Raw genomic sequence first — 19,778 nt, forward strand, 5'->3', positions numbered from 1 at the left:
TACGGTATATATATATATATGTACTAGCTGTAGTACCCGGGCGTTGCCCGGGATAGTAACAGTCTCTCCCTGCCCGTCTTTCTCCCCATATGTCTTTGTCTGTCTCTTTCCCCGTGTGTCTGTCTGTCTCTTTCTGTCTGTCTGGCTTATTTTTTTTACAATCTGTCTGTCTGTCTCTTTCCCTGTGTGCCTCTTTCTCTGTCTGTCTGTCTCTGTCTGTCTGTCTCTCCACCGACATCTTATTACCTCACACATAATACTATGAATGTCCTTTGTTCCTATAGCAACTGATTACAGCTCCTATTAATAGCCTGTAGCTCACAGATCCATTCACTTTAATGGAGGCAGTTTTTTTTTTGGAAAGTAACTAAAGCGCGGGGTTAAGTTTGCTTGTCAAAACAGTCTATGACGTTACCTGAGTCACATGAGATGTCTGTGCAAAATTTTGTGATTGTAAATGCGACGGTGTGGATTCCTTTAGCGGACCTACACACATACATACACACATACATACACTCAGCTTCATATATTAGATATATATATACACTAGCTGTAGTACCCGGGCGTTGCCCGGGATAGTAACTGTCTCTCTGTCTCTCTCCCAGTCTCTGTATATGTGTCGCTGTCTGTCTGTCTCTCTGTCTGTCTCTTTCCTTGTCTGTCTGTTTCTATCTCTCTGTCTGTATTTGTTTCAGTCTATCTGTCTCCATCTCTGTGTCTGTCTCTATGTGTGTGTCTGTAGGTCTGTCTCTTTCCCCGATCTGTCTCTTTCCCCGATCTGTCTCTTTCCCCGATCTGTCTCTTTCCCCGATCTGTCTCTTTCCCCGATCTGTCTCTTTCCCGGTCTGTAATGATATTAATGATACAATTGAACTGTCTCTTTCCAGGTCTGTCGCTTTGCCCATCTGTCTCTTTCCAGGTCTGTCTCTTTCCAGGTCTGTCTCTTTCCAGGTCTGTCTCTTTCCAGGTCTGTCTCTTTCCAGGTCTGTTTCTTTGCCCATCTGTCTCTTTCCAGGGCTGTCTCTTTCCAGGTCTGTTTCTTTGCCCATCTGTCTCTTTCCAGGGCTGTCTTTTTCCAGGACTGTTTCTTTCCAGGTCTGTCTCTTTGCCTGTCTGTCTTTTTCCAGGACTGTCTTTTTCCAGGGCTGTCTCTTTCCAGGGCTGTCTCTTTCCAAGTCTGTCTCTTTGCCCGTCTGTCTCTGTCTGTCACTTTCCATGTCTGTCTCTGTCTGTCTGTCTCTATCTCTCTGTCTCTTTACCTGTCATTCTCTGTTTGTCTCTTTCCATGTCTGTCTCTGTCTGTCTCTAGCTCTCTGTCTCTTTCCCCGTCTGTCTCTGTGTCTGTTTGTCTGTCTTTTTCTGTCTCTCTTTATCCGTCTCCCCACTGACATCTTATTACCTCACATATAAGCTTCTTATACTAACAGTTTATTTTGTTCCTATAGCAACCACTGGCAGTTGCTCTTAATAACCTATAGCTCCCACCTCCATTCAGTTTAATGGACGCAGGATTTTTAGAGAGTAACTGTAAAGCGCGGGGTTAAATTTTCCCGCTCAAACATACTCTATGACGTTCCTTGTGTCACATGGAGTGTCTGTGCAAAATTTCGTGATTGGAAATGCGACGGTACAGATTCATTTAGCGGACAGACATACATACATACAAACATACATACTGTACATACATACACACATACACTCAGATTTAGATATTATATATATATATATATATATATATATATATACAGTTAGGTCCAGAAATATTTGGACAGTGACACAAGTTTTGTTATTTTAGCTGTTTACAAAAACATGTTCAGAAATACAATTATATATATTATATGGGCTGAAAGTGCACACTCCCAGCTGCAATATGAGAGTTTTCACATCCAAATCGGAGAAAGGGTTTAGGAATCATAGCTCTGTAATGCATAGCCTCCTCTTTTTCAAGGGACCAAAAGTAATTGGACAAGGTACTCTAAGGGCTGCAATTAACTCTGAAAGCATCTCCCTCATTAACCTGTAATCAATGAAGTAGTTAAAAGGTATGGGGTTGATTACAGGTGTGTGGTTTTGCATTTGGAAGCTGTTGCTGTGACCAGACAACATGCGGTCTAAGGAACTCTCAATTGAGGTGAAGCAGAACATCCTGAGGCTGAAAAAAAAGAAAAAATCCATCAGAGAGATAGCAGACATGCTTGGAGTAGCAAAATCAACAGCCGGGTACATTCTGAGAAAAAAGGAATTGACTGGTGAGCTTGGGAACTCAAAAAGGCCTGGGCGTCCACGGATGACAACAGTGGTGGATGATCGCCGCATACTTTCTTTGGTGAAGAAGAACCCGTTCACAACATCAACTGAAGTCCAGAACACTCTCAGTGAAGTAGGTGTATCTGTCTCTAAGTCAACAGTAAAGAGAAGACTCCATGAAAGTAAATACAAAGGGTTCACATCTAGATGCAAACCATTCATCAATTCCAAAAATAGACAGGCCAGAGTTAAATTTGCTGAAAAACACCTCATGAAGCCAGCTCAGTTCTGGAAAAGTATTCTATGGACAGATGAGACAAAGATCAACCTGTACCAGAATGATAGGAAGAAAAAAGTTTGGAGAAGAAAGGGAACGGCACATGATCCAAGGCACACCACATCCTCTGTAAAACATGGTGGAGGCAACGTGATGGCATGGGCATGCATGGCTTTCAATGGCACTGGGTCACTTGTGTTTATTGATGACATAACAGCAAACAAGAGTAGTCGGATGAATTCTGAAGTGTACCGGGATATACTTTCAGCCCAGATTCAGCCAAATGCCGCAAAGTTGATCGGACGGCGCTTCATAGTACAGATGGACAATGACCCCAAGCATACAGCCAAAGCTACCCAGGAGTTCATGAGTGCAAAAAAGTGGAACATTCTGCAATGGCCAAGTCAATCACCAGATCTTAACCCAATTGAGCATGCATTTCACTTGCTCAAATCCAGACTTAAGACGGAAAGACCCACAAACAAGCAAGACCTGAAGGCTGCGGCTGTAAAGGCCTGGCAAAGCATTAAGAAGGAGGAAACCCAGCGTTTGGTGATGTCCATGGGTTCCAGACTTAAGGCAGTGATTGCCTCCAAAGGATTCGCAACAAAATACTGAAAATAAAAATATTTTGTTTGGGTTTGGTTTATTTGTCCAATTACTTTTGACCTCCTAAAATGTGGAGTGTTTGTAAAGAAATGTGTACAATTCCTACAATTTCTATCAGATATTTTTGTTCAAACCTTCAAATTAAACGTTACAATCTGCACTTGAATTCTGTTGTAGAGGTTTCATTTCAAATCCAATGTGGTGGCATGCAGAGCGCAACTCGCGAAAATTGTGTCACTGTCCAAATATTTCTGGACCTAACTGTATATATATATATATATATACATATACATACACACTGCAATTTAGCCTTTTTATTAAGAAATTTGCTATTACAAAATAAATAAAAAAGTGACATATACTTTATAGAGTACAATTGTTTTTATAAGATACCCGTGTGTTTCTTTACCATTACCGTTACCACAGCTATACCTTTACACTTTTAAACCTTAATATTCTGCAATAAAAGGTGAGCATACAGCACTATATTGGAAGCCTAAACATTGCACCCTTCAGAAGCTGGTGGTACAACCCATGCTACATCCATAGACATTAATATGAAGTCAGACCCTCTATAACTCTTCTAGGAAGCCTTCCTACAAGATGTTGGAGAATTTAGCCCATTTGTGCATAAGCACATTTTTATGGGGTCAGAACTAATATTGGGGAGAGACTAAGCCCACAAACGTCTGATCCAGTATATCCAAAAGGTGTTGGATAGAGTTGAGGTCCGGGCTCTGTGCCATGTCCTTACTGACCTTGGGCACTCGGGCACAGTCATGGGGAACAGTAAAGAGGGTGGCCACTACTTTAACACTAATGGTCTATCCTTTGGGTAGGTCATCAATATCTGATCGGCCGAGGTCCAACACCCAGCTGTTCTCAGTGTCAGAAATGCTCAGTTCCAGATCTGCCCTGTTGTAGCGCTCTGACTATATCAGGGTGCCTCAGGGAACTGCATCTTCTCTTTCCTTGGTGCAGGACCTTCCCCCCCATGGTTCTAGGTTCCTGAAAACCGGTGTCACCTCCATCAGCACCACAAATCCCAATCACACCTCACATCATGACCTGTCAGACACGCCAGTGGGTTGGTCTAGCTGGAAAAGGGCCACTCACCTAGGGGTCAGGCAGACTGGTGGGAGGGGACAAGTTAGTTAGCTCCAGGAGAGCATGGAGGAAGGAGTGTGCTCCAGGAGAGCAAGTAGAGAGGAAGTGGAGTGATAGCCCTCAAAGAGTAAGGAGCTGGGAGTCGTAGTCGGGGAGCGAGACCAAGGTTGGGTCACAGACTGTGGTCCGGGACCACAGGAGTCGGGGACCGGTAGCAGTGACATTGGAAAAGGGAGCGACGTACATAGTCGTGAAGGACTGTCGGCATCAGCGAGTACAATAAGCTGACCGGTACCGAGCACGAGGGGATACAGGACCCTACGTCAGAAACCGATTCAACGTCCTGATAATTAACTTGAGAGGGAGAGTGTCTTCATGAACTTCCCTAAGAGCTCAGAGATTGAAGGCATCAGCACAACAGGGGGATAGGGTTTTCCAGACAAAGCAACTCACTAAAATCCCAAGTGCCAGCCATAAAGAGCACAGCTCCACTATACATAGGGAGCGGAGCCCTGACAGCTTCAAGCCAAGGGGCTACAACGGACAACTAAATTGTGCAGGGAGGCAGGGTGTGGATTACCAAGTGACACCGGTGGGAGCGGATACCTGGACGGGCTTCCCGCAGTGGCAGTGGCACCCAGAGACGTTGGTTTACTACAGTGTGTGAGTCTGCTTTATTAATCTTATCCAATACCACGACAACCACAGTGAGTACTCTGACCCCTGCACCCTGTCCTCCCCAACATACCAACAACCCTGGGCCCGGGGACTTCCCTCCCTGTGGAGGGACTAACATCAGGCTGCTTACTTCCATCTGCCCCGGTACTCCTTACAGCAGCGGCGGTACTCCCATTACCGCAACCCACAGGTGGCGTCACGAACTTCTCCCCTGTAAATATTCCCTTTTAAAGATCCAAAGTGTCAGCCAACCCGGGTCCAGAGAACCCCTCGAGCCACGATCCCGGATCCGAGCACCCAACCAACACCAGGGAGGTATACTTTCAAATGATAGTGCCCGTGGCCGGGTACTGCACATTCGTCTTCCACTTAAATCAATAGGAGGCAGATGTGCAGTATCCATCATCAGGAGATGGGCAGCTCTGGAACTGAGCATTTCCATCCACCTTCTGCCAACAGCACCAAGAACAACTGATTGGTGAGGGTGCAGGGTGTTGGGCCCCAGGCAATTAGATATTGATGACCTATCCCAAGGATAGACTATCAATGTAAAAGTAATGGACAACTTCTTCAAAGGGCCTTCCCCAAACTGATCCCGCAAAGCTGGAAGCTGCAATTGTCCAAACTGTCTTGTGCCAGAGCATTAAAATTTCCCTTAACTGGAACTAGGGGGTTTTGGCCACCCCTGAAAAACATCCTCATTTTATTATCCCTCCTTCACCAAACGTTACGCCTGGTGAAAAGTAGTCAGGTAACGTTCTTCTTGCATTAACCAAACCCAGATTCCCGTCCCGTCCATCAGATGCCAGATAGAGCAGTGTGATCCGTCATCCACAGAACATGTTTCCACTACTCCAGAGTCCGGTGGTGGCGGCTTTACACCACTCCATCCAACACTCGGCATTGTGCTTGGTGGTGTAGGGCTTGACATTGTGTTTGGTGATGTACAGCTTGGCATTGTGCTTGGTGATGTACGGCTTAGCATCGTGGTTGGTGATATACGGCTCAGCATTGTGCTTGGAGATGTACGGCTTGGCATTGTGCTTGGTGATATATGTGTGCCGCCCCCACGTCAGCAGCCGGGCTGCTCGGATCTGGATACGCGGTGGCTCGAGGGATCTCCGAACGCGGGGGTCGGGGGTCGCACGGCCACTCGGAAATCAAGGGGGATATTTACACAAGGTGTTATGTTTGAAGTTCGTGACGCCACCCGTGTTGTGTGGTAAGGTGGAGTACCACCGCTGCAATTGGGAGTACCCGGTGGCGATAGTGTGGGCAGCCAGGTGTTTAACCCCTCCACGGGTAGGGGGAATGCCCCGGGACTCGATGAGGGCGATGGGGAGGTGCCATTGGGATGGTAAGGGTCACCTGTGTACTCACTCAGTCCAATAACGCTGACACCGACAACTGTGGTAAACCAAAGTTGAAAACCAAAATCAATAGAAAAATAGGAGTACTAGTACAAAAAAACTGGCGATGACCATCATGTTAGGTTGTACCGCTCCCTTGTTTGGTGCTTTGGGGTCACTGTGCCTGTAGCACCAGCGGTCATCGCATGTCAGACGACTTGCCCTCCACTAAAGGCCACTGATGTCGCTCTGATGTCACTAGGAATGCTAAATTAACTGAGAAAGAAATCTGATGGATCGGACATGAAATCTTTAGTTCTTCCCCTGATGAACCCCTAAGATAAACATAGGGGGGAAACGCGTCGGGACTTGCTATTGGTTGATCCTAGCAGATAAGTCATCCATGCTGGGATTCTCTACTATTATCTATCTTAGATTCCACGTTAATTAATATCACTTTGCGTATGACTGTGCAGGAACATACATACGTACAGTTTCATCACGGCTGTCATATTTATGACAACCAGACTCTAGTAAAGATTTACTATCTATGTACTTCCAGGTCTGATGTGATTATATTAATAAGCATCATTTTTCTTTTGACTGTGCAGGAAAATATATAACTGCGCGGTTATATTTTGGGTGTCATTTTTATGGCAGCCAGATCATGGTAATGACCTGTGACTACTTGCACTAACCTATTTCTTGGTGGTGGGTGCTTTCCTTGTGACTTACGGGTCGCAGGGATAGAATAGGGAGAGCCGACGTGGAGCGGGGGGTACCCAATACCTTACGGTGCACCTCCGTTGGTAGGTAGGTGAAAGGGAGGGACAGAATATTCTTTCCCTATATTCCCCATAATTATAGGGCAACTACCTGGTAAAAACTACAACGACTATAGTTGTTTTACCCAGAGTGTAGAGACAATCAGCACTCCTTTTCACTAGTTGGCTCTACCCCTTTTCTTCCCACTCACCTCACGTGACCAGTCTACAATCTAGTTATTTAAAAGTTATCACGCTTTTATGATAAAGAGTATTTTTAATATTGTATATTAATAAATATTGATTTTAGGAGTTTTTTCTTTGTTTTTTTTGTAAACCAAAGTTCTTGACACCGCTGCCACTGAGAGGGAGCACGCCTGGATCCCGTGCTCGATGGTGTTGCCTGTTAGTCTGTAACCTTTGCCTTGGCCCCTCATCTACTATTTGGTCCCTTTTGTGTGAAACTAATCGGGTCCCGCTCACCAGTATGGCTAACTGGGTGAGCTTGCTGTCAAGTTTCATGGAAAGTTCTATCCCCCTCGTTGCGCTATTACCCCGATTTTGGAGCGGGTGGAGAATGGATCTTGACGGCTCCGTCCTCGTCAGGTAAATTGTCAGGACGCCTGAAGCTTCTTCCTGACCTAGGGTCCACGTACCCCGTCATGCCCTGGCCGCTGCCCGGTGATGGCACAAGGCCGCCGGTTGTCCTCCTCGACAGTCCGTGTCCCTTGTCACGATCCCCCTGCGACCGGGGTCCAGCTCCTACTAGGCCCAGACCAACGTCTGCTACCTAGTAGTTCCAAGGAGCCCAGCTCCTGACCTCGTTTCACTTTTACCTCCAACGCTACACTGTTCTGCTCCTGACACTCCTGACCTCCCCTTAACCAACCCCCAAGTGGGCGACCCTATTCCATTCAGGCCGTCCACTGGTGTGTCTGGTGGGTGTGGTGCAGAGTGTTCCTAGGATTTTGATTTGCTTGTTCTTGGCAACACCAAAGGTCAGGGACCTGTAACCAAGGAGGAGGTGGATACTGTACAGGAGGGCAGATTGCACAATACCCTGTGACGACCTGATAGGCCAGGGCGTCACATATGTCGCGGCATTGTGCTTGGTGATATATGTCTTGGCATTGTTCTTGGTGATTTATGTCTCGGCATTGGGCTTGGTGATGTACGGCGGCAGCAGCTCGGCCATAAAGCTCCCGGCGGGCGCAGTGTTTATGCTAATGTTACCAAAGGAGGTCTGGACTTTGCAGTTATGGGGTCAGCAGAGCATTGGTGACTGTTCTGACCTTTGCACCTCAGCACTCGTCCCCCAATTTTGTAATGTTACGGGTTGATGCAGTTCCTTCCATTTCTCAATAATATCACTCACAGGTGATAGGGGAAGATTTAGGAGGGAAGAAATGTTATGAATGGACTTGTTACAGGATGCGCTGGTGTCAATGAGCTCTGCCACCAGCCATTCTGTCACATCTTACTAAAGGCAGACAGCATGGTGAGAGGTCGGTGGATATATATATAGAGGGCAAGAGGCCAGACAATACACCCCGGGGAGTGAGGGGTCGGATGATATATACAAGGTGGGGGGGAGGGGCTGGATTTTATACATTGGGCCCAATGGGGCTAGAAGAAAAACAAGAATTAAAGTATGATTAAGAGGAGTGTTATGAATACAGTGTTCTTGGATTTCGCTAAAATGATTCTCTCTGGGGCAACATAACTGATTTAATGCTCTTATTGCGTTTCCGTATAGTCCAAGACATCATCATGCTGCCGAAATACAACTCATCTCAAGTTAACAAGAACTCACAAAATATTTTTGTCAGTAAAGGAGACTGGACCCTGTTGGACGTCACTGTATCAAACTCGACAGTATGGAGTGAAGGCGTGGCGTATAGCATCGTGGTTTACCAGGTGACAAATACAACTGATTTATAAGTGAAATGTAACCCAATTACCGTAATCATTTGCCTTTTTTAAGTTACTTTTATTTTTTGCTTTGTGTTATTCATTGGGAGTTTTGCATCAAATTCTTCAAAAAGGCGCCTGTGGGTCATGAATGTTGCTATACCCCTCCTTCTCACAATCCTGCACCCGTCTGTAAAGAATTAGCATAGATTTATGCCCTACATAACATTAGTAGGAAAAATCAGATTAAAGTGTCTTTTCATGTTACATCTTAGCGCTTTTAGTTTTTTCTTGCCTTTCTTTCAAGAACTTTTTTCTTTTTCTGTTGACATTGCCATATGAAGTTTTGTGGGATGAGTTGTAATTTTTAATGATGACCTTAATTTTACCTTATATATAAAACGGGCAATAAATTCCAAGTGGGGTGGGACATGACAATACCAAATATGTATATATTTTCTTACTTTTATATTATATTATTTTTTTTTATTTTATTTTTTAAATGATAGAGATTTTTTTTATTTTCACATGTCATTCAGGGGTTAAATCTGGATTAGTTATGGGCTCCCTGATACGAATATTTTGGAATGTGGATGGTGTACTGATTTGAAAGTAAGGCGGGCTTTGCACACTACGATATCGCAGGTGCGATGTCGGTGGGGTCAAATTGAAAATGAGGCACTTCCGGCATCGCATGCGACATCGCAGTGTGTAAAGGCTCGATGATACGATTAACAAGCGCAAAATCGTCTTAATCGTATCATCGGTGCAGCGTCGGCGTAATCCATGATTACGCTGACGCGACAGTCCGATGTTGTTCCTCGCTCCTGTGGCAGCACACATCACTGTGTGTGAAGCCGCAGGAGCGAGGAACTTCTCCTACCGGCGTCACCGCAGCTTCCGTAGGATATGCGGAAGGAAGGAGGTGGGCGGGATGTTTACATCCCACTCATCTCCGCCCCTCTGCTCCGATTGGCCGCCTGCCGTGTGACGTCGCAGTGACGCCGCACGACCCGCCCCCTTAACAAGGAGGCGGGTCACCGGCCAGAGCGACGGTCGCAGGACAGGTGAGTCCATGTGAAGCTGCCGTAGCGATATTGTTCGATATGGCAGCTATCACAAGGGTATCGCAGCTGCGACAGGGGCGGGGACTATCGCGCTCGGCATCGCAGCATCGGCTTGCGATGTCGCAGCGTGCAAAGTACCCCTTAGAGTGATTCCCCAATCAGAGATAATGGAAAGATTCAGGCAGACACAGTTATCAGCCAAAAGTCCTTTTCTCACAATGAGGTACCCACCATGGTATCACGGGGTGTGATGGGGACTGAGATTCCTAAATTGGCCCTCAGGATAGTGGGAGCCCTAGCTGTCCCTGATCCAAGAGATACGTCTGATTGTGACGATGTCTGGGCCACCTTCCTTACCCTACTCCTTTACAGCCCTGATCTATTAAGGGTGCTTTACACGCTGCGACATCGCTAGCGATTGCTAGCGATGTCGAGCGCAATAGCACCCGCCCCCGTTGTTCGTGGGACATTTGGTGCTCGCTGCCATAGCGAACATTATCGCTACGGCAGCATCACACGAACATACCTTGTCAGCGATGTCGCAGTGACTGCCAAACAATCCCTCCTTCAAGGGGGAGGTGCGTTCGGCGTCATAGCGACGTCACTGCAGGATCACTAAGTGGCCAGCCAATAGAAACGGAGGGGCGGAGATGAGCGGGGCCTAACATCCCGCCCACCTCCTTCCTTCCGCATTGCCGGTGGATGCAGGTTAGGAGATGTTTGTCGTTCCTGCGGTGTCACACATAGCGATGTGTGATGCCGCAGGAACGACGAACAACATCGTACTTGTGGCAGCAGCGATATTAAGGAAAGGAGCGACGTATTAACAATCACCGTTTTTGAACGATTTTGCGATTGATGATCGTCGCTCATTGGTGTCACACGCTACGATGTCGCTACCGGCGCCGGATGTGCGTCACTAACGACATGACCCCGATGATATATCGGTAGCGATGTTTCAGCGTGTAAAGCACCCTTTTTAGTCCCTTTCCCTCACCCCAAGGGAAGACCTGGACAAGAGTGGTAGAACCCAGAGATATGGACAAACTGGGGAAACTAAAACTCAATCACTCAGCACGCTACCATAGAGGTATTAGACAACAAGTGATAAGGAGGAAAATAAAAGCAGGGATGAAAAATGTGATGACGAGAGAACTCCATGCACAAAGCACTACAATCACCAGCAGGACTGGGATACAACAGCACACGGACTGGTGTATCTAAAACTATAGTTGGCACGTGAAGACAGGCTCCTCCAACTTAAAAAGGTGGGCAGTGATTGTGATAGGTCTCCCACAACATGTGATCAAAGAGGTAACTAGCAGGCTAGCAGAAATTAACTCCTGCAAGCCCGATCACTAATGAGAACACAGCTGGTTGACGCCAGAGCCTGTCTGTGTAACCCTGAAGCACCAAAGGCAGCATATTGAAGAGTATCAGACTCTGTAGTGTGAACAGAGTCAGTTGCCGCCATGACACTTGGTGGGTTTAGAGCCAAACACCGTGTGACACTTGGTGGTTACAAAATCTCTTAGAAGACAACATGCTTGATGGTTACAATGACTTCAGGAGAGACAATGGCTGGAGTTGAGCAGAGATAGACAGCTGGTATGTACGGCAATAGTGGACTGACACCTTAAGCTTCATTTTTACACTGTGTGTTTTTCGGTCATTGTTAATGTAGAACGGCAACTACCTTGGCAGGAATGCATTGCTATAACGCGTCTGGCACTGTTGTGCACCCGTACCTGCTCTCTGTTATCATGTATCAGTTTCCCACCACACCATGTCTTGTTACAAACACTTTGCTATAGAATCATGAGCATTCAGACTCCTGTAGTGTGACTATCCCCGCAACCCTTATGAACAGCAACTTTTCACCTTACTGGTGCATGCACTCTTCACTCACAGGAATTGGCTTCTCTACTCCTCTCCATAGTGGCAAATTTTACCCTTTATCTATAAAAGCTGTGATTTACCTTTAAATGGGCTGGCTTCTCCACCAGGGACAAATTACACAGATTCCAGGAGCTGAAGCTCCTCTTTGACCCTACTAATGCCCTTGGGGGAGTATATAATATTTAGCAAGTGCTACTCACCCCAACTTACTAGCCAGCTGTGACACAGGCTTTTCACTGCTGATGCACAGCTATCCTCCTTCTTCCTCTCTGTACCGTCTGTATCTGCAAGACAAATGTGTACCAAAATGAGCACTTTTTAATTCCATAACAGATTGCCTAATACATTTCCAGCAAAGTTTTTTTTCTTTTCAAATTTTACTTTTCAGATTACCATGCAGCGAGCCCCTGTGGTCTACGTTATAAACCTCATCATCCCGTCCTGCTTCTTGGTCCTTCTGGATGTTATTAGTATGTTCATAGAAATAGGAACTGGAGAGAGGCTTGGATTTAAGATTACTGTGGTGTTGGGGTTTTCTGTGCTCCTGCTAATTCTGAACGACATGCTCCCCAGTTCAGACAGAGTAGGACCTAGCATCACCTATTTAAACAGGTGCTCTGGGAAAAAAATTTTGTAGAGAAGAAAATATAAACCCCGGCACACCGTGGGTTTCCCACGAGAAAAACGGATACAAGTTCAATAATCTTGATCTATTTTTTCTTTTTATTGTGAAAAAATTTTTTTGTATAGTAGAAAGTCCACCTCAAGACAAAATTTTTTTGTATAGTAGAAAGTCCACCTCAAGACAACGTTTCGGCATCAAGCCTTCATCTGGTCGGACAATCTGACTTTAATACATTTTACATGTGGAAAAATATACAGAAAGGAAAAAATTGTGAGAATCACAAAGGACATACAGAGTATGAGAAACATCAATAGTACATACGACCTGATTTAAACATATGTGAACACAAGATGTAGAGACCAATGTCACATTAAATAAAGTAACTCTGAATACAGTAACTCTGAATATCTGTTGAGGAGGGATTAGGAAGACGTCTGTGAACGGTATTGTGCTATATGGAGTCTAAGATTAGGGGGATAAGATGCTCACCCATCTACATCTGCATCCAGTGAGGCAAGGGTGTTAAAGAATTGATAGAGGGTGTTTACCTAAGAGGGAAGAGAAGAACGGGAGAAAGGGAACACCGTAAAGGGTTATGTCTTGGTGTAATCTTTGAATTGACATGGGGGAGGGAGGAAAGGGAAAAAAGGGAAAAAAAGAGCAAGAACGGTGGAAGGGGAAAGTCATGCCTACCTGCAAAAAAAACAGGGTCTAGTACACGTAACCTGCTGTGTAGGTAGTATATTATATAGGGTAATCCTATGGATGAGATAAATTAGATCAGTGAAGCCAATAAAACAGCAACATATGTAGGGGCTGGTAATTCTATTTGGACACATAGACATACTTGCGGGTAAAGTTGTGGCCTGAAGACCTAGTCACAGGTATGAGTACCCAATGGTCAGATATGCCAGAATTTGAACGTATTAGGTTCTAAAAGAGAACATACATATTGAGAGAATATGGTAACAGATTACTATATATCATTTAGATAGAAATGAGGTGCAAGGGAACATGTATAACATAAAGAGGCCTCACCAGGCAAAGTGGTTTTTTTGATTTGAACACAGGTGGTGTCATACAATAGTGTTTCGGGTAATGTCCCTCTAAGGGAAATGGAACAATATGATTAGGGTGATCATACATACGAAACGGTATACGTCCGTAAAACCAGTGGTATATGGAAACACTGGCAAAAGTGAGCAAACATAATGACATACCTGTGAATCAATTGATAGCTATGAGCGTAGTAGCGGGTATAGGGACCCAATGGTAAAGTATGTCAGACATCAACGTTATAATTTCTGAAAAAGGGGGGGATGTATAAGGGTTAAACAGGATATATATGTCTGGAAAGAAGTCAGGCACGTTGGGGTACACATACCATTAAGTGACGTCACCAGGTGTAGTCGTCAGTTAATGCCAGCAAGGATAATGTGATAATGCTTCAGGTGTTATCACTATGTGGGAGACAAAGGGTATGGTTAGGGTGGGGAAAAACAGGCCATTGAAACGTACACCAAGTAGGGGGATCTACCTTGATACGAAACATACTATATTCAGGAATTACACGTATTCTTAATAGTGCCCAGGGTCCGGCCCAGTCTGTAACTCAAGATAGACAATAGTGAATGGGTATCCTGTCACATAGAGGGTTAATAGCGAGGTATTACCGTTACATGTGGAAGGCTGGATCGAGTTCAGGATCTGGGTGTAAGAGCCTTGAATATGGAGAGGTATCTGGGCAGGGTGACCTGGCCGGGTAAGAAGAAATGGAAGGTAGGAGAGAAGAGAGAAGGACACTATGAACGAGCATAGATAAAACCATAGATAAAACCATAAGGTGGGGATGCCGAAGTATATGGGCGGGCCACCTACCCTCCTTGTGTGGGTGATCGTGCGGTCTGTGCGTCCTGTGCTGTTAGCGGCGCAGTCTCCGTGTTTAAATGGATGGTGCAGTCAGGGACGTAACTTCCGGTGATGAATGGGCGGAAGTGATGCGTGTCGGCGTGAACCGCACGCCGCGCATGCGCAGACAGCACGGATGCTCGTGGTGTCACGGATCACAGGAGCGGTACGTCACATCCGGTATTTGGAATACAAGGAAGTGCTAGCGGTGGAACGCAAACAGCGCATGCTTATTGGATTCGGTATACTCCGGTGGAAGGAAGTGCTAGAGTGCAGTGCCGCTCCAATATGATGGGAAGCCATCGTCAGTATATCGGGTGAGGTAGGGCACTGGTGGATAATAGTGGAAGTGCCTATGAGCGGGACGAATAGTTCTGTAAGTAAAATAAGAGGAGAATTAGAAGTTTTATCCAAAGCACAATAACACATACCAAAAGAAAAGTTTACTCGGATCAATAAGATATAGGTACCATGATCTCTAAAGAGAAGAGATCCAAGTACCATATTTATATTTAGCACAACAGCCAGTCATAGTAAAATAATAAGACAATTAATGAAAAGAACATTACAGAGGCTACATTTAAAGACCTGATTCGTATTTTCGATTGAGCCCATGGGGTTCCATGGTGCCCAAGGTGTGTATCCATCTAGCTTCCAATTCAAGGAGGCGCTTGATTCTATTGCCCCCTCTACGGTTCATACAGACCTGATCAATCACTTGATACCTTAGTTGAGAGACATTATGTGTCATTGTCAAAAAGTGATGGGGAATGGGTAATAAGGTACGTCCGCAGCGAATGTCGGATTTATGTTTGTTTATGCGGTCTCGGACATGTTGGGTGGTCTCACCAACATATCCGAGACCGCACGGACACTTGATGTAATAGATAACATATGAACTGTCACATGTATAAAAAATTTTGATGTGAAAGACTCTACCGGTTCTGGGATGTGTGAATGTGTCACCTCTGGTAACGTTGGAACATTGTGCGCAACTCAGACACGGGAAAGTCCCGAACTGAGGATTACCAATAAACCGTTGCCGGGGAGAGGTGGTGGCGGAGCCTATGTCTGCCCGAATGAGTTTATTTTTCAAGTTTGGAGACTTCTTATAACAGATCAGTGGTGGGTTATGAAATGCCTGGATGTGGGGATAGGACATTCCCAAAAGGGGCCAGTGTCTGAGAATAATGCTCTTGAGTAAGGGAGAAAAAGGATGGTAGGTGTTGACAAAGTAAATACGATTCTTGGTGTCATGTGTTTTCACTGAGGTTGTTATGGTCTTCTCGGCTATTTCCTGGGGATACCCCCTCTGGATAAACTTACCACTCATCTCTTGGTGCCTGCTGGCTCTGGTCTCATTGTCACTAACCAATCTATTCACTCTCGTGTGCTGTGAAATGGGTAGGGACCGCTTGGTGTGTCTTGGATGATTACTGGTGTAGTGAAGAAGACTATTACGGTCTGTGGGTTTGATGTAGATGTCGGTGGACAGTAGGCCTGCGATATCTTTAATGACTAGACAGTCCAGGAAATTGATCTTATCAGGATCATGGTGTATGGAAAATGATAGACCTGGTAGGAAGCTGTTGATGTCCATATGAAAGGTGAGTAAGGACTCGAGATCACCATTCCAAACCATAAATATATCATCTATATAGCGACGCCATAGGAGCGCGTGCTGAATAATGAGTGGGTGATTATGTATAAACTTCTCCTCGAAACGCGTCATGAATATGTTAGCGTAGGGGGGTGCAACATTTGAGCCCATTGCAGTCCCCCTACGCTGAACATAGAATTGATCCTGGAACAGAAAGTAATTCTGTTCCAAGATAATGGTAAGCATATCTATGCAGAAAGATCTGTTATCGGCCGGCAAAGTGGTATACTGTTCTAAAAACCAGTCCACTGCCGAAAGTCCTATGTCATGGTCTATACTGGTGTATAAACTATTGACGTCCATTGTTACCAAAATGGATGATGGTGGTATCCGGTTTAAGTCTGTTAGAATTTCAAGAAAATGGGAGGTATCTTTGACGTATGATTGGGTAAGTGGAATGAAAGGGGATAGAATTCTCTCAATGGTCTTGGCTACTGGTGAGAAGACGGAATCAGTAGAAGCTACGATAGGTCTGCCCGGTGGGTGAGTAAGATGTTTGTGAATTTTAGGGAGAGTATAGAAAACAGGAATGACGGGGTGTGCATTGTGAAGGTAGTCTCTGAGTTTCTGATCAATGGTACCTAAATCAAAGTGACGTTTGGCAACGGAAGTAATCAATGAGGCAATTCTGGAAGTGGGGTCACTACCAATGGGTTCATACGTCAACCGGTCTGACAACTGTCCCTGTATTTCGGAAATGTAATATGTCCGATCAAGGATGACGATGGCGCCACCCTTGTCGGCTGGTTTTATGATAATAGATGGATTGTTTTGAAGGGAATTTAGTGCCCTGGATTCATCTACTGTAAGGTTATGTTTGAGATGGAAATCTCCTGTGGAAATCTTTTTGTTGAGTGCACTAACATCATTAGATACTAAAGAGACAAACGTCTCTACCGGATGGTATGATCTGGGCGGCATATATGAGCTGGGAGATTGAAGATCAAGACCTTTTAGAGAAAAACACAGGTTATTAGAATCAGGTGTAGCATTCAGGGTATTACTCTCACTCATCTTATCAAAATGCGTCTTCAGGCGAATAGATCTAAATAAGCGGTTGAGTTCTTGTTCAACTCTAAACGTATCATATTGGGGGGTGGGACTAAACGAGAGCCCTTTTTGTAGGACTAGGTATTCGGAGGGGGACAGGGTATAGGACGAAACATTGTAGACCAAGTCGGTTTTACCTGGGACCTTGTCCATACCCGATCCTCTCGGTGATAGCGCGTGGTGTCTGCGTCCCCTCCTCGTCGTCTTCTTCCTGACTGACGACGTTGCCCTAAAAAATGGGACTGTTGGCGAGGTGGTCGATAATCGTTGTCCGAACTTCCCGAGGAGGAGTAACCTGTGAATCTCGAAGGACGCCTTGTGCTGAATGAGTCTCCTGACCGCCATCAATAGACAGAGCCTCTCGTATAGTCCTCCTGGTCCCTCTGAAACTTCTGACGTTTTCTGTTCTCTAAATTCTTCCTAAAGTCGGTGATGAGATCTTGAGTTTTGTTCCTAAGTTGATCAAACTCTGTGGTAGGGAGGACCTGTTTCAGCTGGATTTCGGTGGTCTTGATGTTAGTGGAAAGTTGTTCAATTTCTTTATACAGGTAATCGATCGTCAGGGTAATGATGTCCATAGAACATTTATTTAATATGGCTTCAAATTTGTCACAATATTCATTGTTGTCAGAGAACAAAGTCGGTCTTAATGAGACACGTAGGCCTCGTGGTATGCGTTTCGTGCGGTGATATTCAGCCAATGTGCATAGATGAAGGTCAAGTGCCGCGTGCCGCTGACACTCCTTTTCATAAGATTACACCAAGACATAACCCTTTACGGTGTTCCCTTTCTCCCGTTCTTCTCTTCCCTCTTAGGTAAACACCCTCTATCAATTCTTTAACACCCTTGCCTCACTGGATGCAGATGTAGATGGGTGAGCATCTTATCCCCCTAATCTTAGACTCCATATAGCACAATACCGTTCACAGACGTCTTCCTAATCCCTCCTCAACAGATATTCAGAGTTACTGTATTCAGAGTTACTTTATTTAATGTGACATTGGTCTCTACATCTTGTGTTCACATATGTTTAAATCAGGTCGTATGTACTATTGATGTTTCTCATACTCTGTATGTCCTTTGTGATTCTCACAATTTTTTCCTTTCTGTATATTTTTCCACATGTAAAATGTATTAAAGTCAGATTGTCCGACCAGATGAAGGCTTGATGCCGAAACGTTGTCTTGAGGTGGACTTTCTACTATACAAAAAAATTTTGTCTTGAGGTGGACTTTCTACTATACAAAAAAATTTTTTCACAATAAAAAGAAAAAATAGATCAAGATTATTGAACTTGTATCCGTTTTTCTCGTGGGAAACCCACGGTGTGCCGGGGTTTATATTTTCTTCCCCAGTTCAGACAGTCCCCCTGTTTTAGGTAAGTGTATTTTTATATTCTTAAATTAGCCTGTAACACACCTATAAATGCTTCCAAGATAAGAGTGCTGCAGTACACAGATTATTGTATTACATTTCTCACACTGATGCTGAATTACAATCTGTAGTATATACTCCAGGCCAGCAGTATTCAGAATTTTGTGCTCACTGCACTGTTCAGCCCTAGTGTGTCCAAGCTGATCACTCCACTGTTCAGCCCTGGTGTGGCCAAGCTGATCACTCCACTGTTCAGCCCTGGTGTGGCCAAGCTGATCACTCCACTGTTCAGCCCTGGTGTGGCCAAGCTGATCACTCCACTGTTCAGCCCTGGTGTGGCCAAGCTGATCACTCCACTGTTCAGCCCTGGTGTGGCCAAGCTGATCACTCCACTGTTCAGCCCTGGTGTGGCCAAGCTGATCACTCCACTGTTCAGCCCTGGTGTGGCCAAGCTGATCACTCCACTGTTCACCCCTGGTGTGGCCAAGCTGATCACTCCACTGTTCAGCCCTGGTGTGGCCAAGCTGATCACTCCACTGTTCAGCCCTGGTGTGGCCAAGCTGATCACTCCACTGTTCAGCCCTGGTGTGGCCAAGCTGATCACTCCACTGTTCAGCCCTGGTGTGGCCAAGCTGATCACTCCACTGTTTAGGCCTGGTGTGGCCAAGCTGATAACTCCACTATTCAGCCCTAGTGTGGCCAAGCTGATCACTCCACTGTTCAGCCCTGGTGTGGCCAAGCTGATCACTCCACTGTTCAGCCCTGGTGTGGCCAAGCTGATCACTCCACTGTTCAGCCCTAGTGTGGCCAAGCTGATCACTCCACTATTCAGCCCTAGTGTGGCCAAGCTGATCACTCCACTGTTCAGCCCTGGTGTGGCCAAGCTGATCACTGCACTGTTCACCCCTGGTGTGGCCAAGCTGATCACTGCACTGTTCAGCCCTGGTGTGGCCAAGCTGATCACTGCACTGTTCAGCCCTAGTGTGGCCAATCTGCTCACTGCAGTGTTCAGCCCTGGTGTGGCCAAGCTGATCACTCCACTGTTCAGCCCTGGTGTGGCCAAGCTGATCACTCCACTGTTCAGCCCTGGTGTGGCCAAGCTGATCACTCCACTGTTCAGCCCTAGTGTGGCCAAGCTGATCACTCCACTGTTCAGCCCTGGTGTGGCCAAGCTGATCACTCCACTGTTCAGCCCTGGTGTGGCCAAGCTGATCACTGCACTGTTCACCCCTGGTGTGGCCAAGCTGATCAC

At 45.7% G+C, this 19,778-nt stretch overlaps 1 pseudogene; it reads left to right on the forward strand.

Moving 5' to 3' along the window:
- Positions 1–19,778, forward strand: part of LOC142254638 (5-hydroxytryptamine receptor 3A-like) — an 86,700-nt pseudogene that overhangs the window by 57,731 nt on the left and 9,191 nt on the right.

The sequence above is a fragment of the Anomaloglossus baeobatrachus genome, chromosome 10 (genome assembly GCF_048569485.1).
Source record: "Anomaloglossus baeobatrachus isolate aAnoBae1 chromosome 10, aAnoBae1.hap1, whole genome shotgun sequence".
NCBI classification, from domain to species: domain Eukaryota; kingdom Metazoa; phylum Chordata; class Amphibia; order Anura; family Aromobatidae; genus Anomaloglossus; species Anomaloglossus baeobatrachus.